Source organism: Falco biarmicus, chromosome 6 (assembly GCF_023638135.1).
Source record: "Falco biarmicus isolate bFalBia1 chromosome 6, bFalBia1.pri, whole genome shotgun sequence".
NCBI lineage: Eukaryota > Metazoa > Chordata > Aves > Falconiformes > Falconidae > Falco > Falco biarmicus.
In genome coordinates, this window is record NC_079293.1 from 1,544,950 (window position 1) to 1,553,871 (window position 8,922).

An 8,922-nucleotide genomic window follows, 5' to 3' on the forward strand; every position below is an offset into this window, starting at 1 on the left:
ATTAATTGTTAAAATTGTAGACTATGTGAACTTACAAATTTTATGTCTATTACTGAAACACAGACGATCACATTTTCTGCCTAAAACTAAGAAAAAGATAAGTGATTGCTGGATAGTGTACAGCACTCGCATAACTGAGGTGACCAGGTGAACAGTTATGCGTCTACACACTACTCTATCATGAGATTTATTAAGTAATTGCATTTCCAGTGAATGAGTATTTATATCTTTCAATAAAAGCATAGAGCATTTATACATCTCTATGGGACTACAACAGTCCTTCAACTTCCTCCACAAAATAGCATTCAAGTTTAAATAGCATGCAAGCAATAGTTTAAAAGACGTGTGTGCATCACAGTAGCAAACACGCACCTCCTAAGAATGACCTTCGGTAGCCACAGGGTGGCAGAACTAACTTCAGGATAATCTATACCTCCAGGACAGCGACCACATTATTTCAAGGGGTCTTTTTCTCCCCTCACAGCATAATTACAACAGCATAAAATACTTGCTGCGTGTTCTGTGGGTGCTTTCAACACCAGCAACCGGGGCGGGGGGAAGGAATGCCTGTACATACTTACTGACCTCCATGTCTCTATTTTAACAATTTACTGAAGTCATACAGTAACTGATCCCTAGAATCACTATCAATTTTACTCATATTATTAAACTAGCGTGAAATTTTTCATATACATTAACAGCTCAAAGGAAACCAAATACACTTCCTCATTGGAAGTGTAGATAATTTCACCCACATGCATCCTTAAAAGGCAGGGAAGGTTTCAATGTTAATAAATTGAACAGTGCCAGTGCTGGTTCCATTCACCATGCGGCCAACTAGCCCTCATTTGGTCTCTTGGGGCCTCCAAAATAACATGGACATATCCAAACAACTAATTGGAAAAAGTCACCAATTAACTCCCAAGCCGTGCCCTGAAATGTTTTGGGAGAGCACTAGGTGGCTCAGGTCAAGACCTTGACAGAAATTGCCATAAGGGTCTGCTGATAGGATGTTTTGAGTTTCCAGCTCTAGCCTGGAATGGGCCATGCAATGTTAGTAGCACAAACAAGGCTTTTGAATCCCTGCACTAAACATGTCTTGTGCAAGAACACTCAAAGTTCTAGGAAACTCCTAGCATAGTAAACATCTTAGTTTTATACATGTGTTTTTCTCTATTTATCATGTTCATAAATGCATGGATGCAGAGGGGGTGGGGAAGAGATGTGGGCCAGTTACTAACTAATATTTTAAAAACAATAAAAATTTCTAATATGTAATTGGAGATCCTTTGTTAACATATACACTAATTTAAAACGTGCTTTGTACAAAGTTAAAATTTCCAGTCAAGGACAGAACAGGGCATTCAAAATCTTCCTTTATTACAGAGCTTCTGGGTTCTCACCTTTTTTTATTATATTTTTTTTTGACAGAAAAAATAATCTGCCATTTAAATCAAAGACTAAAGTACACAATTCTGCTCTAGAGGAACAGGAGTTGCCTTCTAGCCTCTTGCAACATGACCGACTTACCAACTATTCCTCCGCTCCTCACTGTATGAAAACAAAAAGATATTTGCAAACGCCTTTCTGTGAAGAGGGCATCAAAAGATTTCTGACAGCTTTAAGCAAATTGGGAAAGGAGCCATTCATCTTGATGATGAACCAGACTTGGACAATGTCAAGAGGAAGATGAAGAGTGGCAAAGCAGATGGAAGAGGAAACAAAAGATAGTAAGGAACAAGCTGGTGGTGTGAGATGGCTGCAGTTGTTTCTTTGTTTCCCTCTTTTGCAAAGGGGGTAAGGAAAGGGTGGAGTAATGCACAATACTAAAATCAGACGAGTATCCAGGCAAAACAGAGGAGAAAGGATGCATTTTTCTACAGCACCATCACAGGAACAGAAGCCAGAGGTCAGATGGTAAAAATTCTAATTGCTGGGCAAGAAGGCTGAATGCTCAGTTCAGGAGTGAAGGAAAACTGGGAAGGTGCAGAGAAGACAGACAAAGAGCAAGGAGCAGAGCAGATCCTTTACTAAAACCTGCCTGTGATACAAAAACATCAGATTTGGAAGAAAGCAAAAGAATCAAAGTCTGTTGAAGCCTATTCCATCTAGATCTTAGAATAGATATCAAGATCACCAAGTTCCACATCTTTTTCATGGAGAAGCAGCTGCAGAACACTTGCCTTCCCTTTCTGCTGACTGTGCTGGATTACAATAAATAATATCTGACAGTTTATTTGGACAGCAGAGCTCCATGCCAGTGGTTCCCATTATACTGCTGTTCCACACAGTCAGTACAGCTCTTCCAGACTTTTTTTCCTTTAGTTTACCTTTAAGTGGTGAAAAGTTACACACCCATGAAACTAAGAATGCTAGAAAAGGCAAAAAGCTAAGTGCTCCAATGCCCAAACTGGAGATGTCTATGATCATCTTACTACAAGAAAAGGCATAGGTATTTCTAATTTCAACACATCCTAACACATGAATGCATGATTTGAAAACAAATAAAATTAAATTCTTCTCATATGGCATATGTTTGTGTTAAAGTCACTGAAAGGTAACTATATTAGGAAGACATATACACTCCCCTAAGGCACTTTTTCCACATTATATCAATTTTATATTGATTAGATACCTTTTTTTTCATTAAAATGAAACTTCTATAAGTCTGGTTAATGCCATTCCAGCATGAACTCTTGTATTACAGTGATGCCTGTATTATTGTTGAGCTGCAAGCTGCATTAAGTATAAAAGGAAGTCTCACATGCAGCTTTTCATACTACCCACTTCTAATTGACTTACAAGTTTAAATAGGAGTGACAGGACCTGAAGGTAGCTAGAGCTCTGAAGTAGACATCTAATCTAGACCTTTTACTTACAATGAACTCAAAGTGATTAAAACTCTTCTGTACTGAAACACCAGATCTCATTCAAACACTAAAGAATTCTAGTTTGAAAGAGAAAACCAAACTAATTAGATGATCAGAATAAATAAGACTCACAGACAAACGTATTTCTAACCATTGTCTGTGAGTGAGGAGTAGGGAGAGAGAATGAAGAGGGCTGCCCATCCCCATGTTTTGTCACACACTGTGATCATGAAAGCAATAAGCAGTAAAGTCTGCAGTCCTCCACTTTTTGGGAATATCCTGTTTCAGCCCCATAGAGTCTGACAGGCAACTGCTCCCTGCTCCTTTCAGTGGTCTCCTACAGTCTTGTCCCTCGCACTGGAAGTTCACAGCTCCTTGCTGCAATTCTCTTGTCCTGCCAAACCCATCTTCCAGGTGGAAGTTCTCCTTCCAGGATGAGCAGCTGCCAAGGAAGGGATGATGACTTCTGCCACCTTCCATCTGCCCCACACACTCATTACATCCTGGCTTTTCTGTGATGGTAAGTTACTTAATTACCCTCCAGCAGCAAGTGGTGGAAAGAGTTCTTCTCCAAAAGTTTCTCTCATCCATCTTATAGTAGACTATCTCAATTATTACTACTACATTTTTAAAATACATTTCAGAAAGACATAATCTGACAGAACATATGGGACAGACCAACACCTGACTTTCTTTGTTTCAGGAGAAGGAGACAGCTGTGAGATTTTGTAGAGGACTCTTCCAGTGTGAGTTACACATACATGAACATACTGAAACTGTCACAGTTACACATGCAGCAGTAACTGTAAAGGTGTTCCTGTATGTTGTAATTCTATGCTTGACTTTAAGAAGAAACTTGTAAGGTCTTGTCCTGGTTTCAACTGGGATAGAGTTAATTTTCTTCTTAGTAGCTGGTGCAGTGCTGTGTTTTGGATTTGGTGTGAGACCAATGTTGATAGCACACTGATGTTTTTAGTTGTTGCTGGGTGATTTTCATACCAAGTCAAGGACTTTTTGGTTTCTCAGGCCCTGTCAGCGAGAGGGCTGGAGGGGCATGGGCAACTGGGAGGGGACACAGCCAGCACAAATGACCCAAACTAGTCAAAGAGATATTCCATACTATATGATGTCATGGTGAGTGCCCTGCTTGCCTGGAGATGGCTGAACACCCGCCTGCTGATGGGAAGTAGTGAATGAATTTCTCATTTTACTTCACTTACATGTGTGGCTTTTGCTTTACCTATCAAACTGTCTTCATCTCAACCCACAGGTTTTCTCACTTTTACTCTTGCAGTCCTCTCCCCCATCCCACTGTGGGGGAAGCGAGCAAGCAGCTACATGCTTGCTTTGTCACCAGCCGGGCTTAAACCACGACAGGTCTATCAGGGGGAAAACAGATTGAAGAGGTGTATATGCAAATCATCTTCGATACTGCTTGCTGCACAGCAGTTACCGTCTAACAGAACTGTGGTCCAGGGCACGCAAAATCTGAAGTTTAGAACTTGCACCGCTACATCTGCGGCAGTAACCTTTCAACCCCCTTTCTTTAGGGCTCTCAGCATACCTGAACTGTACTCTTTTTATTCCAAGCTTTCATTAAACCATCCAAAAGTTTCATTCAGAAGAACTGTAAGCACCGTGGTTACAGATTAACAAAGCATTAAGCCTATGTCATTCTGGAAGGACACTGGTTTCCCTAGCTACAATCCCTCATTTGCTATCTTCATGATAGATGGTTTCTTCCAGCCCTTCACCCTTCTGCAGATCAAAAAAGGTATCTATTCTTTAGAAAGCAAATAGAATTTCCATCATGTACACTATTTTATTACTGTAGACCACTTTATTTCTTACATTCACTGCCTGTAACATGTTTACACAGTCACTGCTACCTCTTAACTAGCTAAGCTAGAAAAGAACACAGATAAACCTAATCTTGGTTGGGGAAAGTAGCATAGAAGTCAGAGGGATTTTTTGCACCCCACAGAGAAAAATCTGCAGGAGCTCTGCTGCATACACAGGGCTGTATAAAGCTGTAACTGGACAAAGGAAGCAAACACAATTTAACCAAGACAGAAAACTCTTACCATACCAACAGAAGGAAAATTGCTCTCAACTCAGGAGTATCAAGGGTATCAAGGTACAGATTTAACAGAGGAACTAACTGTGGCCTTCTCCCTACTCCCTGTGGGTACAACCTGCTATAGTGTGAGCTTCTAAAGAAATAATATGGTTGGGAATGGTACAGTTCCCATCCCCTAACCAGGGAAAGCTGTGGTTCACAGATCGTTTGGGAACACGATGGAAAACATCAGCACACCTGACCTCTTATGTAGGAAAACAGCTGAATGCCCTGTCCAAGTTGATGGTAAAGATAGTGGATTCTTTTCCTCCAGGGATTCATCCAGTGCTTTCATTTAGGCTTTGCACAAGACATCTAGACTTCAACCTAGCATATCTTATTGAAATAGATTTCTCTTGTCTTCTGCTCAAAGCACGTTTCATTTCTAACAGGGACTTTATATTTATACTGTGTTCCAGACCAGCCACCTAAAAAGTGTTCTGATACTGACCGCTGTTATTAATACCCAGTGTCAATCCAGCAAATAAAAATTCCTCTCAGAGCAGAAAGAACACACCAGGGAGGGAAGGGAGGGGATAGGAAGTACAGTCTAAAAAGACTGATTTTGAGGATGTATATGATGCATTTTATAGTGTGAGTCATGACTTTGGCAACATGCTTTAAGAAATTGACTCTAAGATAATACCTTGTACTAAAGGAAGAAATCACTCTAATTAAAGCTCTGTCAATTAGGTTACTAGAGATACATTCAAGTTCTTGTTTGCAGACATCAGATTTCAATGTGCTCTACTCTTTTTCAGAGACAATCCAAGAATTAATACTTAAAATCCTTTGGGTACACACAGATTTCAAGACCAAATGGATGGTCCAATGGGTTTTTCATAAAACCTGTATAAATTCACGAGTCTGATATGACTAGCATTAACTGTTCACACATTTGGTAGTCAAGAGACCAGAAACTGCACCATCTACTGTCATTTCTCAGCAATAACCTCATCTCAGTAATGGAAATATGTAGAAGTACTCAGTGAGTACAGAGATACTCTACCTGGAGAGCCCTGAACATCTATTATTTCCTATCAGCTCTGCTTTTAAGCTCACCAAACAAGAAAAAGTACACTGAAATCTCCCATTTCCTTAATATTTGTGTACCAGCCTGTACACAAAACTTGCATTACAGTCCTGTTTTCAAAACATCAAGTCAACATCCTGGTTCCAGCTCCCAGGACAGAACCAGGTCTCCCTGTCCCCAGGAAGCCACCTTCATCACTGGATTATGGATACCTATTCTTACCCACTCTCCTTCTGATCCAAAGTGCACATACTTAGTGGAACAATAAATCACAACAGCAGGAAGGAATCAAGAACAATCCCATTAGTACCTAGTTCTGGCTCTAGTCTGACAGTTATTTGCCTCATAGGAGGCAAGAGGAACAGTTTTGAATGCCTGTCACGGTAAGGACAACTGAACTCAGATGCATTAAGCAGCAAGTGCTCCATCAACAGTTCTTAGATTATTTAAAAAAAAAAAACCAAAAAACACAAAAAACAAACCACCACACACACACAAAAAAACACCCAATCAACAAAACCAAAACAACAACAACCCATGAGAAGACAGTAAAACAACTTGCTGCTTAAATTCATCAGGGCACTATGAATGTAAGCACCTACAAAAGACTTTGTGAGGCTATAGTTAGGTGCTTACTTCCAGAAAAGTGAGGAATTGTAAAACTTATATACCTTTGATTTTTTCTATCAGCTAAATTGGCATCCTGTTCTTCCCTTCATATACATATAAACAACTTGAAGTTTGTTGAGAATCTTCTGTTCTTAAGCATCTATTACTACCCAGACATTAAACTGGGAAGTTCAGCCAGTCTCTAGGGTTTGCGAATACCACTCCGGGAACCAAACATAAGATGATTTCTGGAGACAGTCCTAAATGCCTAACTGAAATTTGTGAATTGCATGCCAATCATTAGAAGCCCACTACATCTGAGAAAGTTAAAACAGTGCCAAACATAGTTCCTTGTACACAACTGGAGCTCAACTTTTGCCAAGACAACATCTGTGTATGTGACAATATAAAAAAAAAAATAAATTCAAAAGGTTCTAGAGGCACCTTTCTAAAATAACATATATATTTAAAATTATAAGGGCAATAATTATCTTGCTAAAAAAAAAAAATCACCAAATGCTACAAATAGCTATGCATAATTAAGTTAAAATATTGCTGCTTCTTCATGAGCACAAATTAACACATTTAAAATGATGATGGAATTCCATCTAACACAAGAAAATACTTTTTAATGTGAGGATGGTTAAACACCAGAAAAGATTGCCCAGAAAGGTTGTGGAGTCTCCATTCTTAGAGATATTCAAAACACCTCTGGACACAGTCTAGCTGACCTGCTCTACCTGACCCTGCTTGAAGAGGGGGTGGTGGGTTGGTGACTATGATCTCAAGAGGTCCCTTCCAACCTAGACAATTTTGTGCTTTGTGTGATTCTCTATGGTACAGCTGAGAAGACTCTATAAACTGTATGTGTGCGAGAGCATATTGTCCCCATATGTCCTATTTATTCCACTTTCCAATCTTCTTGAAGAGATTTTATCTCAAAAGGAAACAGAAAGGACAAAAAGGGGAAATTCTATCAAAACCATAACGAATGTGCATACCTCCACATCTATCTTCAAGTGTCCTGGTGCAGCATATTTATGAGTCGCAGTCTTCCCACTTATTGGAACAGCTTAAGATTCTGTTGAATGCCTGGCTTGAATTAACACCAATCCAAAGCAAACATACTGTAACACTAAAAAATTCATTGTCATCATTACTTTTTTTTTTTTTAGGATAGGAAAACTCAGTAGCAATTCTGGTGCAACTCCCATTTATATTAAGTTTGATATTATTTCACCTGATAAACAAAAATAATACTTTAAGCAACACATACATGCACTGATTATTATTTTTTCCCCATTTAGCTCAATTTAGACTTAAATTCAGTTGATAATACACAGAAATTTACTGTCATTTCAGATCCCCTATAATAACTAAGACATTCCCTGAGGAGATGAGAGATATGACATAGGACACACAGGACATCCAGTCTCTTCTGGATCAGTATCTCAAATGGCACTAGAAATTCTCATTTCAGGAAGTTGAGCCCTGAATGACTCCAGACAAAAAGCAAAATAATTTATGTAACTTAATCTTCAATGAGGGTATTGTCAAGAATTCTGGTAGATGTTCATCACTCAAAAACTGCAAACTAATAAAATCACCTTGTATAATGCCCAACAATCACAAAAAAAAATTTTTGCTTTTAAACACAATGCTTCCAAGACTCAAAAGTAAAAGGAACACATCAGAGTTATTTCAGAATTAAGACGCACTAAGAAGCCTTCTTGAAAGGTAATTTTGGCAAGTATGATGTCTCGGAAAGTCACATCAAATACTGAGCATTCTGAATTTAAAAATCTGACTATCCATTAACTTCCACAAAATATATCATATCTCACTATTTATTTCAGGTCAAACCTTGCTATATTCAAATTATTCAATAATCTAGTGAAGGTCTTCAGTGAGAATTAGACTAAATTCATAGTTTAACAGCCTACATTTCTGTGTGAATCTTTTTATTGCAACGTTTCATAGCTTGCTAGTAGAAATGATGCTGCATATTTTAAGAAAAGAAAAAAAAAATAAAGTAAAATCTTAATGACAGATCACGCCCACAGATACAGCTAGGCAAATCATGAAATACCTAGCTATCAGCAAACCGTTCTGCAAGGGTACGTAAGCGTAAGGCATTCCCACTAGTGGAGAAAGAAGAAATTAAATCTTTAAAGAATCAACTACTGGCATCTTAATGATCTTCTTGCAATAAAAGGAATGAAGCCCCTTACACACTGGGAAGTAACTTATTAAACTTCTCCCTGATACCTAAGATTTCGGCATGGAACAGG

General features: G+C 38.8%; 1 protein-coding gene across 5 annotated transcripts in view; it reads right to left on the bottom strand.

Annotated features, from left to right (window-relative positions):
- The window catches only part of KLHL32 (kelch like family member 32), a 129,359-nt gene that overhangs the window by 108,024 nt on the left and 12,413 nt on the right, over window positions 1-8,922 (bottom strand). The gene's annotated exons all lie outside the window — the stretch shown is intronic.